The sequence below is a fragment of the Triticum urartu genome, chromosome 1A (genome assembly GCF_056163025.1).
Source record: "Triticum urartu cultivar PI428250 chromosome 1A, HENAU_Tu73, whole genome shotgun sequence".
Lineage (NCBI taxonomy): Eukaryota > Viridiplantae > Streptophyta > Magnoliopsida > Poales > Poaceae > Triticum > Triticum urartu.
In genome coordinates, this window is record NC_141873.1 from 51,523,512 (window position 1) to 51,543,757 (window position 20,246).

The window sequence follows — 20,246 nt, forward strand, 5'->3', positions numbered from 1 at the left end:
TGATGGACTTTTGGAATCACTTGGTACTTGCGAACCATACCTCATGGGCAAGATGACTAAAACGCCGTTCTCCGGAACTATGGAGCGAGCAACTGATTTGTTGGAGATCATACATACTGATGTATGTGGTCCAATGAATGTTGAGGCTCGCGGCGGGTATCGTTATTTTCTCACTTTCACACATGATTTAAGCAGATATGAGTATATCTACTTAATGAAACATAAGTCTGAAACATTTGAAAAGTTCAAAGAATTTCGGAGTGAAGTTGAAAATCATCGTAACAAGAAAATAAAGTTTCTACGATCTGATCGTGGAGGAGAATATTTGAGTTACGAGTTTGGTCTACATTTGAAACAATGCGGAATAGTTTCGCAACTCAGGCCACCCGGAACACCCCAACGTAATGGTGTGTCCGAACGTCGTAATCGTACTTTACTAGATATGGTGCGATCTATGATGTCTCTTACTGATTTACCGCTATCGTTTTGGGGTTATGCTTTAGAGACGGCCGCATTCACGTTAAATAGGGCACCATCAAAATCCGTTGATACGACACCTTATGAATTGTGGTTTGGCAAGAAACCAAAGTTGTCATTTCTTAAAGTTTGGGGCTGCGATGCTTATGTGAAAAAGCTTCAATCAGATAAGCTCAAACCCAAATCGGAGAAATGTGTCTTCATAGGATACTCAAAGGAAACTGTTGGGTACACCTTCTATCACAGATCCGAGGGCAAGACATTCGTCGCTAAGAATGGATCCTTTCTAGAGAAGGAGTTTCTCTTGAAAGAAGTGAGTGGGAGGAAAGTAGAACTTGATGAGGTAACAGTACCTGCTCCCTTGTTGGAAAGTAGTTCATCACAGAAACTGGTTCCTGTGACGTCTACACCAATTAGTGAGGAAGTTAATGATAATGATTATGAAACTTTAGATCAAATTATTACCGAACCTCATAGGTCAACCAGAGTAAGATCCGCACTAGAGTAGTACGTTAGTCTTGTTCTGAAGGTTATGTTGCTAGACCATGATGAACCTACGAACTATGAAGAAGCGATGGTGAGCCCAGATTTCGCAAAATGGCTTGAAGCCATGAAATCTGAGATGGGATCCATGTATGAGAACAAAGTGTGGACTTTGGTTGACTTGCCCGTTGATCGGCAAGCCATCGAGAATAAATAGATTTTCAAGAAGAAGACTGACGCTGATGGTAATGTTACTATCTATAAAGCTCGACTTGTTGCAAAAGGTTTTCGACAAGTTAAAGGGATTGACTATGATGAGACCTTCTCACCCATAGCGATGCTTAAGTCTGTCCGAATCATGTTAGCAATTGCCGCATTTTATGACTATGAAATTTGGCAAATGAATGTCAAAACTGCATTCCTGAATGGATTTCTAGAAGAAGAGTTGTATACGATGCAACCAGAAGGTTTTGTCGATCCAAAGGAAGCTAACAAAGTGTGCAAGCTACAGCGATCCATTTATGGACTGGTGCAAGCCTCTCGGAGTTGGAATAAACGTTTTGATAGTGTGATCAAAGCATATGGTTTTATACAGACTTTTGGTGAAGCCTGTATTTACAAGAAAGTGAGTGGGAGCTCTGTAGCATTTCTGATATTATATGTGGATGACATATTATTGATTGGAAATGATATAGAATTTCTGAATAGCATAAAAGGATATTTGAATAAGAGTTTTTCAATGAAAGACCTCGGTGAAGCTGCTTATATATTGGGCATCAAGATCTATAGAGATAGATTGAGACACTTATTTGGACTTTCACAAAGCACATACCTTGACAAAGTTTTGAAGAAGTTCAAAATGGATCAAGCAAAGAAAGGGTTCTTGCCTGTGTTACAAGGTGTGAAGTTGAGTAAGACTCAATGCCCGACCACTGCAGAAGATAGAGAGAAAATTAAAGATGTTCCCTATGCTTCAGCCATAGGCTCTATCATATATGCAATGCTGTGTACCAAACCTGATGTGTGCCTTGCTATTAGTTTAGTAGGGAGGTACCAAAGTAATCCAGGAGTGGATCACTGGACAGCGATCAAGAATATCCTGAAATACCTGAAAAGGACGAAGGATATGTTTCTCGTTTATGGAGGTGACAAAGAGCTCGTCGTAAATGGTTACGTCGATGCTAGCTTTGACACTGACCCGGACGATTCTAAATCGCAAACCGGATACGTGTTTTTATTAAACGGTGGGGCTGTCAGTTGGTGCAGTTCTAAACAAAGCGTCGTAGCGGGGTCTACATGTGAAGCGGAGTACATAGCTGCTTCGGAAGCAGCAAATGAAGGAGTCTGGATGAAGGAGTTCATATTCTATCTAGGTATCATACCTAGTGCATCGGGTCCAATGAAAATCTTTTGTGACAATACTGGTGCAATTGCTTCGGCAAAGGAATCCAGATTTCACAAAAGAACCAAGCACATCAAGAGACGCTTCAACTCCATCCGGGATCAAGTCCAGGTGGGAGACATAGAGATTTGCAAGATACATACGGATCTGAATGTTGCAGACCTGTTGACTAAGCCTCTTCCACGAGCAAAACATGATCAACACCAAGGCTCCATGGGTGTCAGAATCATTACTATGTAATCTAGATTATTGACTCTAGTGCAAGTGGGAGACTGAAGAAAATATGCCCTAGAGGCAATAATAAATTTATTATTTATTTCCTTATATCATGATAAATGTTTATTATTCATGCTAGAATTGTATTAACCGGAAACATGATACATGTGTGAATAAATAGATAAACAGAGTGTCACTAATATGCCTCTACTTGACTAGCTCGTTTATCAAGGATGGTTATGTTTCCTAGCCATAGACAAAGAGTTGTCATTTTATTAACGGGATCACATCATTAGGAGAATGATGTGATTGACTTGACCCATTCCGTTAGCTTAGCACTTGATCGTTTAGTTTGTTGGTATTGCTTTTTTAATGACTTATACATGTTCCTATGACTACGAGATTATGCAACTCCCGTTTACCGGAGGAACACTTTGTGTGCTACCAAACGTCACAACATAACTGGGTGATTATAAATGTGCTCTACTGGTGTCTCCAAAGGTACTTGTTGGGTTGGCGTATTTCGAGATTAGGATTTTTCACTCCGATTGTCGGAGAGGTATCTCTGGGCCCACTCGGTAATATACATCACTTAAGCCTTGCAAGCATTGCAACTAATGAGTTAGTTGCAGGATGATGTGTTACGGAACGAGTAAAGAGACATGCCGGTAACGAGATTGAACTAGGTATTGAGATACCGATGATCGAATCTCGGGCAAGTAACATACCCGATGACAAAGGGAACAACATATGTTGTTATGCGGTTTGATCGATAAAGATCTTCGTAGAATATGTAGGAGCCAATATGAGCATCCAGGTTCCGCTATTGGTTATTGACCGGAGACGTGTCTCGGTCATGTCTACATAGTTCTCGAACCCGTAGGGTCCGCACGCTTAAAGTTCGATGATGGTTATATTATGAGTTTATATGTTTTGATGTACCGAAGGTAGTTCGGAGTCCCGGATGTGATCACGGACATGACGAGGAGTCTCGAAATGGTCGAGACATGAAGGTTGATATATTGGACGACTATATTCGGACACCGGAATGGTTCCGGGGGTTATCGGATATATACAGGCGTACCGGGGGTTACCAGAACCCCCCCCCCCCCCGGAAGCTATTGAGCCTTATGAGCCTTAGTGGAAAGGTGAGAGGGAGGCCAAGAGGTGGCGCAGCCCCCTTGCCCCAATCCGGATTGGGAAAGGGATGGGGGCGGCGACCCCCCTTCTCCTTCCTTCTCTCCACCTCCTCCTCCCCCCTTCTCCTAGTTTGAATAGGAAGGGGGGGCAAACCTATTTGGAGTAGGATTGCCCCCCCTTGGGCGCGCCTCTCCCCTTGGCCGGCCCTCTCCTCCTCCCACCCTTTATATACGGAGGAGAGGGGCACCCCATAGACACAATAATTGATCTCTTAGATCTTTCAGCTATGTGCAGTGCCCCTCTCGATCATAGTCCACCTCGATAATAATGTAGTGGTGCTTAGGAGAAGCCCTGTGACGGTAGAACATCAACATCGTCATCACGCCGTTGTGCTGACGAAACTCTCCATCAAAGCTCGGCTGGATCGGAGTTCAAGGGACGTCATCGAGTTGAACGTGTGCAGAACTCAGAGGTGCCGTGCGTTCGGTGCTTGATCGGTCGGATCGTGAAGACGTACGACTACATCAACCGCGTTGTGCTAACGCTTTCGCTTTCGGTCTATGAGGGTACGTGGACACACTCTCTCCTCTCGTTGCTATGCATCACCATGATCTTGCGTGTGCGTAGGAATTTTTTTGAAATTACTACGTTCCCCAACATTGAGGATTTCCCGGACCTCCCTCCGTTGCGACCACCGACGAGGACCTATGTGGGCGTCTGACAGCGGTCATGGGAGATGTGGGTGGCCGAAATCACCGACCACGAGACCCACAATCGGAAGTGGGTCGGCTCCTTCCACACCACCGAGCTCGCGACCATGGAATACAACTGGTGGCAGGTTCGGTTCCATGGCCGCGATGTGCAGCTAAACTTTCCCTTCGGCATGTCTCAGGTCCACTTCGTCCCGCCGGAGCCGGGGGTGGGTACCGCAAGGATGGCGCGGGAGGACAGGGAGGCGAGGGAGTGCCTCGAGGCCGAGGCCGCCGACAAGGTCTACATGGACGAGCTCCGTCGGCAGTACCCGGAGTTAGTGGAGGCAGAGCGGGCGATTTTCACCGTCAATGACGCGAAGTTAACATCATCTCCGACGACAAGGACGGCAACGCGGGCCGTGAGGTGGGAAGCAACGAGATTGACGTCAAGGAGTGGCGGAGCGTCTTCCTCGACGATGATGGCACCGGCTGGACCCGGCTCTCACCGAGAGTGGCCTCACCCGGAAGGATTGGCTCGACCTCCACTTCGGCCGAAACTAGTTTAAGTTTAGTTAGTTTCAATTTATGTTTAATGTTCGGTTGCGAGAACTTTATGTGTTATGTTAAAGTGCATCATCTTTCGGTTCAAATTTGATCGAATTTGTGCAAATTTAGTTTTACTCCGCTAACTTTAAAGGATCGGCTAGGTGTGATGAAATTTTAGTGGAGTATATATAATCCACTAAGAGTTTTACTCCGCGAACTTTTAAGGGATCAGTTAGACATGCCCTCATCGTGGAATGTACGTGAGCTGAGTCCAAGCATAGCTCTTGGCATGCTCAAGTACATCAACCTTCTAGTTTTTTTTTTTTTGCGGGGGACATCAACCTTCTAGTTAACTCACATATCTTGGTCATTGCTATACACATACGTGTATTACTGTTATATTTCATAATTGACGAGCATGGAATTACGACAAAATCTTGTCAAACAACGTGCCCCCACCGAGTCGAGTCCGAGCACGAAGCGAAACGACTTGAGTCGGTGAAAATTCCCAATAAGCTACCTGGACGTGGAACACTTTGCAATTCTGTTTTTTTTCTTTATCAATCGGAGATCTTCAAATTTGTTGGGCGCCAGCAGCCTGCCAACCGATCAATCTCTCTCTACGCCAAAAGATTTTCTCCCAAAGGGCCTATATAAGCAGCAGCTCCCGTGGGATCTTTTCCACATCGACGCTCATCTCGGAGCCGCCTGCTCAACTCAACCAGCAGCCCCTGACGGATCTCTTCCACATCGACGGTCGCCGAGCAGCCGCCTCTTCAAATCGTGGAGAAGGTAATCCTTTCTTGTGTAGCCCCGTTAGCTTTGCTTTGCTCGAATTAATGATGCAATCAACATATGCTGTATGCATGTGAAGGTATAGATCGGTTTAGTAGCACGGTTGGACGCATGCATACTTCTATGATTATTTATCTTTTCCACATAGATCGGTTTTGGGACGGAGGAAGTATATTTTTCTTTTAAGCAGAGATCGCGTGCAAGAACGTATCGTAGATCCCTCGCATGCGTGCATATACATCATCGATTGCTTCCGCATGCTAGCATGCTCGCATGCATGTATACTGTTAATGTGATTTTACTCTTTTTCTTTATAGATCCAGTCGCAACAAACTACTCTCTCCGTTCTAAAATAAATGACCCAACTTTGTAGTAGTACAAAGTTGGGTCATCTATTTTGGAACGGAAGAAGTAGATGTGTGCATACTCATGTCTATTTCTCTTTGATGCGTAGATAATAAGGCCGCTTCCGGTGGCACGATTCGCATCCATGCAATATGTGCTTAAGAGAAGAAATACGAGCTACTCCTTTTGTTTTCCGAATTACTTGTCGCATGTATGGATGTATCTAGGTTTATCTCTACCCTACGGCCTATATAAAAGACAGGGAAGGGGGAGACTCGAAATTAGGGTTCATCGGGCCGCCGCAGAACAAAGGGCGAGTGGAGATGAACAGGTTTGGGGGAAGATTTGATGGAGGAAGAGGGAGATTCAATAGAGGGGAGAGAGAGGGATGGCAGTACAAAAGAAAAGAAGAGGGCGAAAATCATTACAGGAACCTGCCACCTTGGGAAGAAAGAAGAGATCTTGCTAGAGGAAGAGAGTCAGGACGGAGCCAAGAGAGACAAGAGGCCCGGCAAGAAGCAGCATCAGGAGGAAGAGGCGAAGATGAGGAAGGTGTGAAGAATAAGGACAAAAGGAAAGAGGAAGGGCAGAGGATTGAGCAGGGGAGCGCGTCTGGAGCTTCGGAGAAAGGTGGACAAGAGTTACTCCAACAACAACAGGTACTGCTCAATGCCCTACTAGCACAAATCTCACAAGGAAAAAAATCTTGCTGGTGGTGAGGCAAATATCAGATCTGAAGGTGGTACTGCTCAAGGCAGCGGGGGGAGTGAAATCAGAGACAGTGGGATGAACAGAGGGATGCCTGACCCCAGGAGCGTAGGGACACAAGGAAGAGAAGCCCTGATGAGCTACAACACAGGTGGGACTCAAAGGCAGAGGAACTTTGGTGCTGGGGATGGAGATCCCTATACTAACAGAAGCCTGCAGGAGGGAGGAAGGACAGGAATAGGGGGGCAGAACAAAATGTTTTGCAACAAATGCAAGGAAATCAATCACTTGACTAAAGATTGCCCTCTGGGACATTGTGTGATATGTGGCAAGAAAAACCATGTCACAGATGAGTGCAACTGGTTGAAACAAATCAAGCATGTACCCAAATTTGTTGGATATGCTGCAAGGGGGCTGGGCGTGCTACTGGTTCAGAGTGCTAAGGAAGTCTTGGAAATGGAAAACCCTAACCCTATGGCCATAATCACAGTGGTTTCAGGGACAATCAATGAAACACAGTTGGTTGACAGACTGCATTATATGTTTAACTGGAATTGGCAATGGAGGTGCAAGAAACAAGGAGAAAATGCCTTCTTGGTCAGATTCCCAAATAAAGGAAGACTAGTGGAGCTGAGTAAGTGAAATGATTTCACATTGTTGGGTTCTGGAGCTGTGATAAATGTAAGGGATGGAGCTTTGATTCTCAGGCAGTAGGTAAGCTTCACACTATATGGGCACTGTTTGGAAAGGTTCCAGAATGCTTTAGGCACTTCTTTGGGATGTGTGAAGTGGCTGCAACCCTGGGGCCTGTGCTAGAAATTGATATGAACACTATTGCCAAGGAGAAGATCAGAACTAAGGTTGGAATAAGAGACTATGACAAAATACTAGCCTTCACCGAAATCACTGACAAAGACTTGATGATATATAAGATTGTTCCTGAGCTGGAGAGTGTGGTGGAAATGGGATGGTATGGAGAACATAAAAGACAGGGGAAGGAGAGTTCAGATGGAGACAATGATGAGGAGACTTTGAGAAAAAGACACAAGGGAGGAGATGAGGAAGGACTTGGAAATAAAGAGATGATATCTTTGGGAAGCTTGGGATTAGCTCAATTTGAGGAGATGAAAAAGAAGAATGAGGAGATTGTAAGAATTCAAAAAGAACAAATGCTGGAGATGGAGGCAAGAAAGAAAGTGGAAAACTGCATGGAAATGATCATGAAAAAGGTGGCTGACCTAGAAGAAGACAAGGCAAGACAAAAACACTCAGAATGAAAGAGGAAAAGAAGATTATGGAATTAGAACAGGACAAAAAAACTCTTATGGATCTTATTAACAAACAACAGGGTGTGATTGATAAATGTGTGGATAAAATAGAAATGTGGGAAGCTAGAGAAAAAGAAATGGAGGAGATCACTGATGCTGATCTGAGGATTTTGGACTCAGAAAAAAAGGGAGAAGATGATCACAATAACTACAACGAGGCAGTGGATTACAATGCTAGCCAGGAATCTGTGTCCTTTGGCACTAAGGTGGGTGTGAAGACAGGGGAGAAAGACACAGACAATAATGAGAAAGAAGAGGAGCAGCTGAGGAGGTGTGGGAGACTGGCTGGCAAACAAGATGCCAAGATTGAAGAGTTGGCCAAAGAAAGAGCTGCTGCTAAGGACAACTATGGTAAGTATCAGAATTTAAATTGTCACAAAACATCATTGCTAGATATGGCAGACCAGATTGGGATTGATTTGGGGTGTTCCATTAACATGATTGAATCCAATCTGGATATGATAGATAAAATGGAACAATGTAGAAGAGACTTCTACTTACAGCATATATGCAAACAGAAAGAGAAGGAAGGTCATTCTGATGAACCTAACCTTATTGATATTGGAGATACAGACCTCGCAGAAATATGTTCTAATGAGGACAATTCTGATGCTGAGCTAGAAATGGACCACTTCACTCATCTTAAAAAATTCTTTACTAAAACAAAAAGAAATAGCTTGAACTCACCAGGATTTTCCTGTGGGAAGACAGCTAGTAGATTTGGAAAAGGGAAGAAGAAACATAAAATAGTTTAGAAGGGTGACAATGATAGGGATGTTCTGGAATGTTAGAGGAATTGGAAAACATAGTAAGAAATTTTTTATTAAGGAAAGCATTATTAACAGGAGATTGGATTTTGTTGGAATCCAAGAAACTATTAAAGGGGACTTCTCAAAGAATGAACTACACAATTTGTGTGGGGGAAGAAACTTTGAATGGAAATGGTCCAAACCAAGGGGAAAATCTGGAGGGATCCTAGTGGGTGTTAATTGTGACAATTTTGATGTTATTAACACAGAAATGGGGGCTTATTTTATTAGGATATTGGTTTTTGACAAAAAAAAGTAAATTTGAATGGAACCTTATAGTAGTATATGGGGATGCACAGCCTGCTAGCAAAAATGCCTATTTGGCAGAGATGTCCAGACTATATCAGGGCTGTTCCTCAGTACCCATGATGATTGGGGGAGATTTTAATATTATCAGAAACAACACTAAAAAAACAAACCCACTGGTACTGACCACTGGAGTTTTGTGTTTAATGCTATTATTGAACAGGCTGGATTGAGAGAAATACCTTTGGGGGGGAGGAAATATACTTGGGCCAATAACCAAGAAGAGCGCACTTATGAAAAACTAGATAGGGTACTCATCTATCCTGATTGGGAAGAGAAGTATCCTTTAACTACTGTTCAAGCTTTAGAAAGAGAGCTGTCAGATCATACACCACTGATTGTGGACTCTGGTGACAAAAAGAATAGTAATGTCATTTTTAGATTTGAGAATGCTTGGATGCTCAAAGAGGGATTTAAGGAATATGTCTATAAGATATGGAATATGCAGGTGGGGGAGGTATATTGGATAGATGGCAAAAGAAACTAAGAATTTTTAGACAAAAAGTGAGAGGATGGATACTAAACTCAGATGCAGTAGATAGAAAAATCAAAAAAGATATAATGAGTAGATTGGATGATATAGACAAAAAGGTAGAGATTATGGGTTTATCAGCTACAGGCAGGATTGAACAGAAGGAACTAAGAAAACAACTGGGGAGGTTGCTGAAACAGGAGGAAATTAAATGGCTATAGAGATATAAAGACAAGGAAATTAAAGATGGAGATAATAACTCTAGGTATTATCATGCCAAAGTAAATGGAAGAAGGAGAAAAAATAGAATTTTTTCCTTGAACCAGGAAGAAGGGGTGATTGAGGGAGATGATGAACTGACCAAATACATTACTAATTTTTACAAAGAATTATTTGGCCAACCTGAAGTTTCTACTGTGAACTTAAATATACAAGAGGCCCCTGGCATTACAGATGAACAGAGTAAAACTCTGATTGAACCTTTTAATATGCAAGAAATTCATGAGGTGGTTTTTGCCATGGAGAGAAACAAAAGTCCTGGACCTGATGGCCTGCCAGTGGAATTCTATCAAGAATTTTGGGACCTGGTGAAGTGGGAGTTAAAAGAACTATTAGATGAATTCCACTCTGGCAAGCTAGACATCTCTAGGTTGAATTATGGTATTATAACTTTGGTGCCAAAAATAAAAGATGCTAGAAAAATCCAAAAATTTAGACCTATTTGCTTACTAAATGTGAGCTTTAAAATTATTACTAAAGTGCTAATGAACAGATTGAGCAAAGTGATCAGACCAATTATCTCCCCAAATCAAACAGCCTTTATAAAGGGAAGATATATTATAGAAGGAGTTGTGGTGCTGCATGAAGCACTTAACTCCATACACAAAAAGAAACAGAGTGCTCTCTTGTTCAAAGTAGATTTTGAAAAGGCATATGATAAGATAAAATGGCCCTTTGTATATAAAATGCTGAAACTTAAGAAATTCCCTGATAAATGGTGTGATATGGTTATGCAAACCATGGTAGGGGGACATGTGGGAGTAAAGGTCAATGATGAAATAGGACCTTACTTTAAAACATTTAAAGGGTTGAGACAAGGGGATTCCCTGTCACCATTACTCTTTGATATTGCTGCGGATGCCTTAGCTATTATCTTGGATAACGCAAAAAGAGGAGGGTTCGTGAAGGGAGTCCTCTCTGAATTAAATGATTGTGAGGTAAATATGCTCCAATATGCAGATGATACAATTTTTCTGTTACAAGATGATGAGAACAGTGCAAGAAACTTAAAATTCATTTTAACTACTTTTGAGCAGATGTCAGGATTGACTATAAACTTCCACAAGAGTGAGATTTTCCTATTTGGGGAAGCAACTAAAAAAACCAAAATATACCAAGACATTTTCACATGTGAAGTTGGGGGGATGCCTATAAAATATTTAGGCTTACCAGTAGCAGATGTCAGGCTGGGTAACACATTTTGGAAGGGGGTTACTGAAAAAATTGAGAAAAGATGTGCATGCTGGCAGGGGAGACTTCTCAATATGGCTGGAAGGGTAACCCTAGTGCAAGCTTGCCTGACCAATATACCTTTATTCATGATGTCCTTCTATCCTCTACCTGTAGGAGTAAGGAAGAAAGCTGATTTTTTCAGAGCCAGATTAGTGTGGCAGGAAGATGAAAATAAAAAGAAATATCACCTGGTTAATTGGAAGACCTGCTATATGCCAAAAGATTTGGGGGGGCTGGGTATCATTAATTTGGATATTATGAACAAATCCCTCTTAGCTAAGTGGTTATGGAAAATAGAAACTGAATCTGGAACCTGGGTAAACATTTTGAAATCTAAATATATCCAAAACAGATGCTTGGCAGGGTTGGAAAAAAAAGCCAGGAGACTCCCAATTTTGGTGCAGTCTAATGGATATTAAGAGAATTTATTTTCAACATGTAAAAAAAAGACTTGGTGATGGAAAAGAAACCAGGTTTTGGGAGGACTGGTGGGTTGGGGCTAGACCTTTGAAGGACGTATACCCCAGACTATATAACATTAGCTTCGACCACAATATCTCTGTGACAGAAGCAGTAAACAAAGGGTGGCAGGGTTTTAGCTTCAGGAGGAATCTAAATACAGAGGCTAATGAACTCTGGACTAGCCTTAAGCAGAGATGTGAATCTGTCAGGATGCATGGAGGAACAGATCGACCTATGTGGATGCTGACTAAAAATAGACAATTTTCAGTTAAATCTTTATATTCCTTTCTGATAAATCAGGGTGTGGGGTACCCACATAAATTTCTGTGGAAAACTAAGGTGTCGTCGAAAATCAAAATGTTTCTTTGGTTGATGAACAAAAAAAACATATTGACAAAAGATAATCTACTTAGAAAAGGGTGGAAAGGTGCGAAGAATGTGTATATTGTGGTAAGATAGAAACTATCGACCACTTATTCTTTGACTGCTCTGCAGCTAGACTAGTTTGGAGTCTGATCAAATGCGCTTTTGATCTCAGGCGATGCCCCACGGACCTGGACGATTTTCTGGGGAGATGGTTAAAATCCTTTAAAAACCCAGAAAAAGGAATGGTTTTAGTGGGGAGCGCAGCTACTTTCTGGGCTCTTTGGAAATGTAGAAATGATATAATTTTCAGGTCGAAAAAGATATATGACCCAATGATTTTTGTCCGGTTGATGTGTAACTGGATTGTGGATTGGTCAATTTTGTAGAAAAAAAAGCCGGAGGAAAGAATAATGCAGCTCGGAGCAAGACTAATCGAGCGGGTGGCAAATGAAATCTACAAGGCGACGCAAGGATGGAGGCTGGGGGTTCGTCGCTTGGAGTCCCAATGAAAACCAGCTTTTTTTTCCTTTATGTCGATTTGTGTTTCTTCATACTGGTGACTCGGTTAGTTGTTAGTGATGGATGTAAGGATCGACTCCTTGCCCTGGTCGCAGGGGGTCGGGACAAATGTAATCGATAAAACTGTGTGGTGTCCCTGGGTGCGTTGTATGAGACTACTAAACTCTGCTTTTGGTTTTGTTAATGAAATCAGAGGGAAACCTCTTTTATTCAAAAAAAAAGATGTATTTTAGTTTTAGCACATATCGTAGATCCCTTCCAGCAGCACGCTTGCATGTATACGCACTTTTTGTTAAGAGTAGATTGGATTTGTAGCAGGCTTCATGTGCGTGCATATTGATGTATTTCTAATAATATATATACTAAACCTGGCCAGGTTTTTTTTACCTTGTTTTTTTGACTTTTTTCTACCAGTGAAAACCCGGCCAATCAGATCGTGCCACGTTATTTACCGGGGGATATGCTAGGGTACAATTTGGGTGGCTTTAGCAGTTTCGGTTGGGATATTCAATTTGCTTTTTGTAGCTCATCGGTTCACGTTCAATGCATGGGTTCGATTTAACTACTATCACCCATTTTTTCTCTCCGGATGATTGCATGCATGTGAAGATGGCATGTGCGCAGCATGCTGGCGTGTCCTCGGATTGGGAGGATCTGATCTGCATGTTCTTAAATATTGTGTACGTGTCAATTTTTTGACGGGTTCATTTTCTTTTTTAACAGATTCTGTGGACATTGGGCGGTGGGTTTCTTCCAAATATATCGTTAGTTCTCTCTTCTCGATTTTTCCTCTTTCTTGAAGAAGGCTCCCGTACAATCTAGTGCAACCACTCCACCGCCTTTGTTTGCGTATAAAAGCATCTCCAACAGCCGCGGTAAAAAGCGCACGCGCGCGGTAAACCGAGTCTTTTGGGCGCGCGGGACGTTTCGGCGCGCTCCAGCGGTGGCGGGAAAATCGCACGCGCGAGAACGGTTTGCGCGCGCGCGGGAAAATGCGGCAGGTCGCGCGCTTTTTTTTGCCGCACCGCTTCCGGCGCGCCTATAAAATGCGGCGCGCGCCACACGCCTATTGCACACGCTTCTCTTTCTCTTCCGTTGCCACACGCCCCTCCACCGCTTCCTCGGTTGCTTTCGCTGCCACCCGCGCCACCGCTCCAGCGCCCCGCCACCATGCCGCCGCGCCGCCGAGGAGTGTCGGGCTACCGCGGCGTCCGCAGCGCCCCAACGGCGGGTTCTACTCGGAGATACGGTCCGGCCAACTCCGGCTCGGCCTCGGCACCTTCGAGACGGCGCATGAGGCCGCCCGCGCGTATGACGCGGCGGCGTGGCGCCTAGGCAGGCCGCGCCAGCAGATGAACTTCCACGATGTCCACACGCTGCAGCAGGCGCTGGACGTCGCCCCGCCGCCTCGTCTTCGCACGGCACAAGACCGTGCGGAGCACGCTGAGCGGCAGAACCGTCTCCTCGTCGCCCATGAGGACGAGCGGGTCATGGCGGAGTGGCGCCAACAACACCCAGAGGACATATCCTACGAGCAAGCCTACTGGGCAAGGCGCCGCGAGGAGGAGACGCAAAGGCGCCGCGCTGAGCGGTTGGACAGGCGTCGGCGGAAGGCCCTGGCACTATCCCAGTGCGATGTAGTTGAGAATGGTGGTGAGACGATCTTTACATCTGATGATGATCGTTGGGAAGACATGTGGCTCGATACCTCGGATCAGACCAGCGATGACGGCGACGATGACGATGACGACGACGACTGGGAGTAGGCTGTAGCTGTACTAGTAGTTTTTATCTATCTATGCTATGGAACTATGTAAAATATTTATGTATCGTTTTTTCTATCTATGAATTTTATTAAGAAAATGTACGCACTGTTTAACGCGCGCTGCATTTTAGCGCGGCCGCTGGAGCTACGCGCGCGCTCAATTTTGACGCGTCTGCTGGAGTCATCGCTGCCGGCCGCGCCAAACCAGACGAACAGCGCACGGTAAATGACTTTTTTATGCGCGGCGCGTTGCGCGGCTGTTGGAGATGCTCTAAATAGACTCCCCTTCGTCCCGATGCTCCATACCCCACCTCCGGCATGCCATCGGCGCCCATCGTCGAGCTCCCACCCCCTACCTGCCTCTCCTCTTCGTGTGGCCGAGCACCCGCCCCCAACCCACCTCACCTCTTTTTGTGGCCGAGCTGCGCCGAAGTCATGCTGGGCTGCGCCGGCACACAGTGGCGGTGGCGCCGCTGTGCCTCCAGTGCGTGATGTGCTCCCTGAGGTGCCGAGACCCGAACACACGGCCGAGGTGTTGCCGGACGGCGCCGAGCGCACCTCCAGCGTGTGCCGGTGCTCCTGAGTAGCCGAGACCCGAACAAGGCCAAGGTCGTGCCGGACAGCGCTGAGCTGCTCCAGGCTGCCAACGTTGGCACCAGGCCGAAGTTAGTGGCCGCACCAGTTCTCTATCTTCTCCGGCATCTCTGGCGGCTACGTCCCTGCCGCCTTTATGGCCACGGGTCGACCATCGTGGACATTGCGTCTGCGCAGGCCGGTTTCCTGTCGTCTTCCTCACCTGTCACCGTGCCAATCTACCAGGTCGCCGGCTTCACCTGCGTGCTCACTAGCTTCAACGGTGAGTCATGCCTGTATTGTACGACTGCGTCGTCACCAACCTGGCGACCAGTGACGCCCTCGTGATCAAAACATGGGTCGTGATGGAGTCCGGCGCTGAGAAAGCCGTAGCAGGTGTGGCCCTCCGCCTCTCGGCGGCCGCTTCGTTCTCACCGGGCTGGTGGGTTTATTTACTCTTCTGTACTTGCGGTTCTCTTTGCATTGTTCTCCTACTTGTTTGGTTGCCGTGCGGCCATCTTATTCGGTTGCTTCATTCTGTAGGCCGCCAGCGTTCTGACTCGCCGGCGACGTGCTCAGCTGTACACGGAGATAACCATGTATGCTTGGCGGTGGCTCTCCACGCCAGCGCCCGTTCCTTCTTCACCCGACGACGATGGCAGCGCCGTGATCGCATAGCCTGCGGCCTTCCGCAGCGAGCGGCGCGCCAATCACGCTCAAGGTCGCCCTGCTAACCGTCTTATCGCCAACGACGTCGATGATCACGGCGAGCTCGCCCACGGAGGGCACCCAGTGCAGCCCTACACCGTTCCACGGTCGGGCAGCGACGGCGGCTGCACCAGACCAGCCCAGAATACTGCTGCTCCTCGAAGTCGCAGTTCGAGCTGAGAAACAGAGGGGCGCCACAGCGGACGGAGACGTCGACGACACGGCATGCGGCGCAGAGCAGGGGGCGTCGCGCCAGCGGAAGGAGACTGTGTTGGCGTTGTGGATATGGCGGTCGCACGGCAAGCAGAGCCCCACTGTGTCCGCCCGGAAGTATACCACGGCCAACGCGCGGGAACATTAGCACTCCGTTGTGGGCACCATGTCGGCGGCAGCCCCTGGCACCATGCATGTATTACTCCACGGAGGGAGTATGTAATAGGAGTAGTTTTTATAGTAAACGGATGAAGAATGGCATGTGCATGTGGTTCTTTGGCTAGATGCCACTACACGGAGGATGCGGCGATCCTGTATTTTCATGCAGGTTCATTGCACTCTACGCATGCGGCAGTTGCGACACCTCGCATCTCGATCGATCCTGGTAAAGGTAATTTGTTCGCCGTTCGCCTCTATGCTATAGGAGCTATGCATATGTTTCATGATCGCGGCCTCTCTGAATTTAGAATATATGAATAGACCATGCATGACCGGGTGTATACATCCGTTAGTTCAACTAGCTAGCTAGCTAGCATGGAAAAATGCAGAACCAAGAAAGAGATCGCATGCAAGCCTTCGTTCAGGTGTGTCTGTAGCTCGGTGCTTAGCTCTTTTGGCTTTTCTATTTACGGTGCAGCCGGTTTCGACTTGCATGTGTATTCTGAATTTAGAATATATGAATGTTTGTCTTTTTGGGAAGTGCCTGTAGAAATTTGGATCTGAAGATGCAACTCACGTACTGCTGAAAAAGTTTCTCGGTACAGTAGTCAGACTTTGTCAAGCCAAAGAAGGACCTAGGCACTCACAATTTTGGAACTCCCTCATGGGATTTAAAGACCTGTTATTTGGCATCCCACCAAATTCTTTGAGGATCTGTCGATGGGAGTGGTTTTTCAGCTCTGGGTGCCCCTACACCCCCTATGAGGCTATGAACGGTAAATTAAAAAAAAAATCTGCAACTTTGCAACGCCAAATGGATTCAGGGGATTGGCTCCGAATGTCTTGCACATATTAAGTTAATTGTTCTTTTATTACACTTACATGCTTCCAACCATTATTTTAAACAAAATAAGCACAATTACCTGAGACAGTCCAATATACAAACAAGAATATGAAAAAAACATTAGAAAAAACTCAACAACAACTAAAAAATATCTATACACAATATAATAACATAAACTATACGCAATATAATAACATAAACTATCATCTACAAGCAGACACTACTACTATCACAACAAGCGCACTGCGGTGTGGCTTAGATTGGTTCCCTCTAAGATTGATTTGCTGTATTCAGACGATTGTATCAAGCGATTGTAACCACACTGGTTAAGCAATGAAATCTCTTTTTTCTTGCAAAAGAGAAAAGAAAAGACACTACTACTTTGTGAAGAAGAAAAAAAAATCCTTGCCAACATAACAATGCTCAACAAGGTCAATTCATAAGGCAGACTAAAATGTTGCCAACGATATGTGGCAATGTTTCGAATATCATACCACTCCATATATATTACCACTTGGCATGTATTCCCAGTGCCCAGATAGCGACGATCCCATTATCACATACACGGGCGCGCACCCTCCCGTCAGACGTGTGCAGGAATTCGCAAAATCACTTTACCACTTTATCACAGGCACCAATCCTTCAGGAGGATATACTAGAATGATCTAATCCACTAGCAACTACTTCTAGCTTATTTATGTAGTGTGTTTGTGTTTTTATATACAGTTCTCTGTTTGCAGTGAACTGTATGTAGTTTGAATAACTGGTTTACTTCCGGAGTGTGCTACTTTTAATTTGTACCTTTGTATCCCTACGTTTGCGACATTTCAATAGCATCATATGTTCGTTTTCTTCAATGTTTTTATATATTATTCTGAGATTAAATCAGCATGCACTGATCCACTCTTGAATCAGTAGATTGCACATTTGCGAGTGATTATCGAGCGCGGCGTGCCGCCGCGCGGGTTAGGCTAGTATATACAACTTTTTGGTAGATCGAGAGCTTGACAATGGGCCGCAGCAATCCCACAGCTCCGAAAAAGTCAGGCGCTGAGGACAAGAGCACCCCAAGTTCAAGTTTCCCATCCTAACAGTGACGGGCCTTCTCGAGCGTCCAGAAGCGGGAGTGGCCGTTGGGCTGGTCGCGACAGCGGGCACGGCGACGGATCATCTAGGGACTCATCTCCCCTGTCATGGCACGTGTCCGGCGGCGAGTAACCCAGGAGGATGACGCACCGCTGGTCATCGTCAGCACCGTTGTGAAGTCGGGTTAAGATCGGCCGGCCCCCATGGGTTCCAAATGGTCAGACGAAGTGTGGCGTGGGCCTAGGTGAAAGGTCACCACAAGGTTCGCGCCGCTCAGGTGAAGCGAACCTTGTGGTGCTCTTTCACATAGGCCCACATCACGCTTCATCTTGCCATTTGGCTCTATCGCCTGCAATGGAGTAACTTCGGCAACCCCTGGGGGCCGGCTGAGCTTAACCCGGCTACGCAGCGGCAGTGAGGTGATCGGCGGTGCGCCGTCATTTTGAGCTTCTCGCTGCCGGACGCAGGCCATGACAGGGGAGACGAATCCTTGGGTGACACATCACTGCGCCCGCTGCCGTGACCAGACCGACGACCTCTCTTGCTTCCTGACGCCAGTGAAGATTCCAGCATGGCCGGGATGTGGATCTTGAGCTCGGAATTGGAGCTGCTCTTTCTTGAGCGTCTAGCTTCTTGGGAGACGTAGTTGCTGCGCCCCATATCAAACCTTACTCAAGCAAAAAAATGCATCAGTATGCACACGTACATGAAGCCTGCTACTTCTTTCGTTCCAAAATAAATGTATTGAGCTTAGTATAATTCAATCTATCAAAAAAAGTAAGTTTGGGACGGAGGGAGTACAGTTCAATCTACCAAAAAAAAGTAAGCGTGCATGCGCGCGTGCTACTAGAACTGATATATGATCGGTGCTTCGGAAAAGAAACATAAGTATGCATGCGTGCGAGCAATGCTACTGGAAGCAGTCTATGATCTATGCCTAAAAAAATACTATGCATGCAGGTGAGCGTGCTACTGGAACTAAACTATGATCTGTATGCCTGTAGAAATTGTAGGATGCTAAATATTGTGTTGTATTGTTTCGTCTTTTATTGATTTGACCCTCGTATGAGGTATATATAGAAGTACATAGTAGGGATAACTTGGAGTACATATATATGCTCTTCACATAGGGAAACAAAGATTTGCAAAGATGCCAGAGCTCGAAGCTTAAATCAGAGATGAATACAATTTTGAGAGGTATGTCTTTCTTGTCAATGTCACGACCGAGGATTTTCAATATCTTACATGCTAAATACATTATCGACAGTTCTCAAGCAAAAAGGTAAGGTTCTCCTTCGGACCATACAAACATAAGTCATGGCTAGCCAAATTCACGAATGCCCTTCAAACAATCAATTTTCCTGAGCTCATACACGGCCCGGCATGCAACACACCGGCGCTACAATCAATACACAGAGGGGGGGGGGGGGGGGGGGGGGGGGGTTATACCCAGGCTAACACAGGTGCACACACGCACGCACAGATAGCCCTCTTTCTCACTCCTAGAATAACTGCAGGATTTGTACAACCGGCTAGCCAGCTAAACTAATCTCTACCTTCATGCACGCTATGCTCAGCGCATGCACGGCCATGCTTGTGACGCCCACATGCACGGCCTGTTTGCTACTGCTGCACACCATCATGACGCACACACTAATTACCGTGGTGAGTTGTGATTTATTCCTAACAAATCCCCCTTTCTCCTTTTCTTTTCCAAGGCGAGGCAACTAGGAAGTAGCCAGCCAGCAATCGAGGGATGCATACCTATACTAGTTGTACCGTACAAAATCAACGTAGGGCGGCCGCCGACCTCACCCTACCGGCTCCTTCGCATGTGATCTTTGCCCCTTCTGCAAAAGGGAAGAATAATGCGGGACACATCTTTTCTTCAAATGTCGATACTCCCTTAGGCTTTGAAATACCGGAAGACTGCAACCACATATTCTTTCGGTGCCCTGCAGCGCAGTTCCTACGGAGCTGCTTCCGAGAGGTGGTTGGTGGCAACTGGTGCTACACAACCTCTTGGACTTATTTGGGGAGGTTCTTAGGCTCCCCAGCTATAGTCCCCCCACCCCCCCACACGTGGGCACCCTAGCATGGATCCTTTGGTGTAACCGTAATAAACTGGTCATAGAACACGTGATTCCATGCCGTGTGATGATGTGATCTACAAAATGTGTGGCTTCTTACAGCTTTGGAGACCGCTTAGCACGCGGCGAGATCGGGACGCCATCGACAACATCATAGCTGGTCTTCGTTTTTCGGCATCGGCATTTGCTCCTCCACCACCACCACCACCTCCTGAGCCGGATTAGCTTCT

At 45.8% G+C, this 20,246-nt stretch overlaps 2 pseudogenes; both read left to right on the top strand.

Moving 5' to 3' along the window:
* The first annotated feature begins 6,862 nt into the window (after positions 1 to 6,862).
* LOC147989926 (uncharacterized) lies at positions 6,863 to 8,846 on the top strand (annotated as a pseudogene).
* A 4,902-nt stretch (positions 8,847 to 13,748) lies between these two features.
* Positions 13,749 to 14,166, top strand: LOC147989927 (ethylene-responsive transcription factor 3-like; annotated as a pseudogene).
* Positions 14,167 to 20,246: the final 6,080 nt, after the last annotated feature.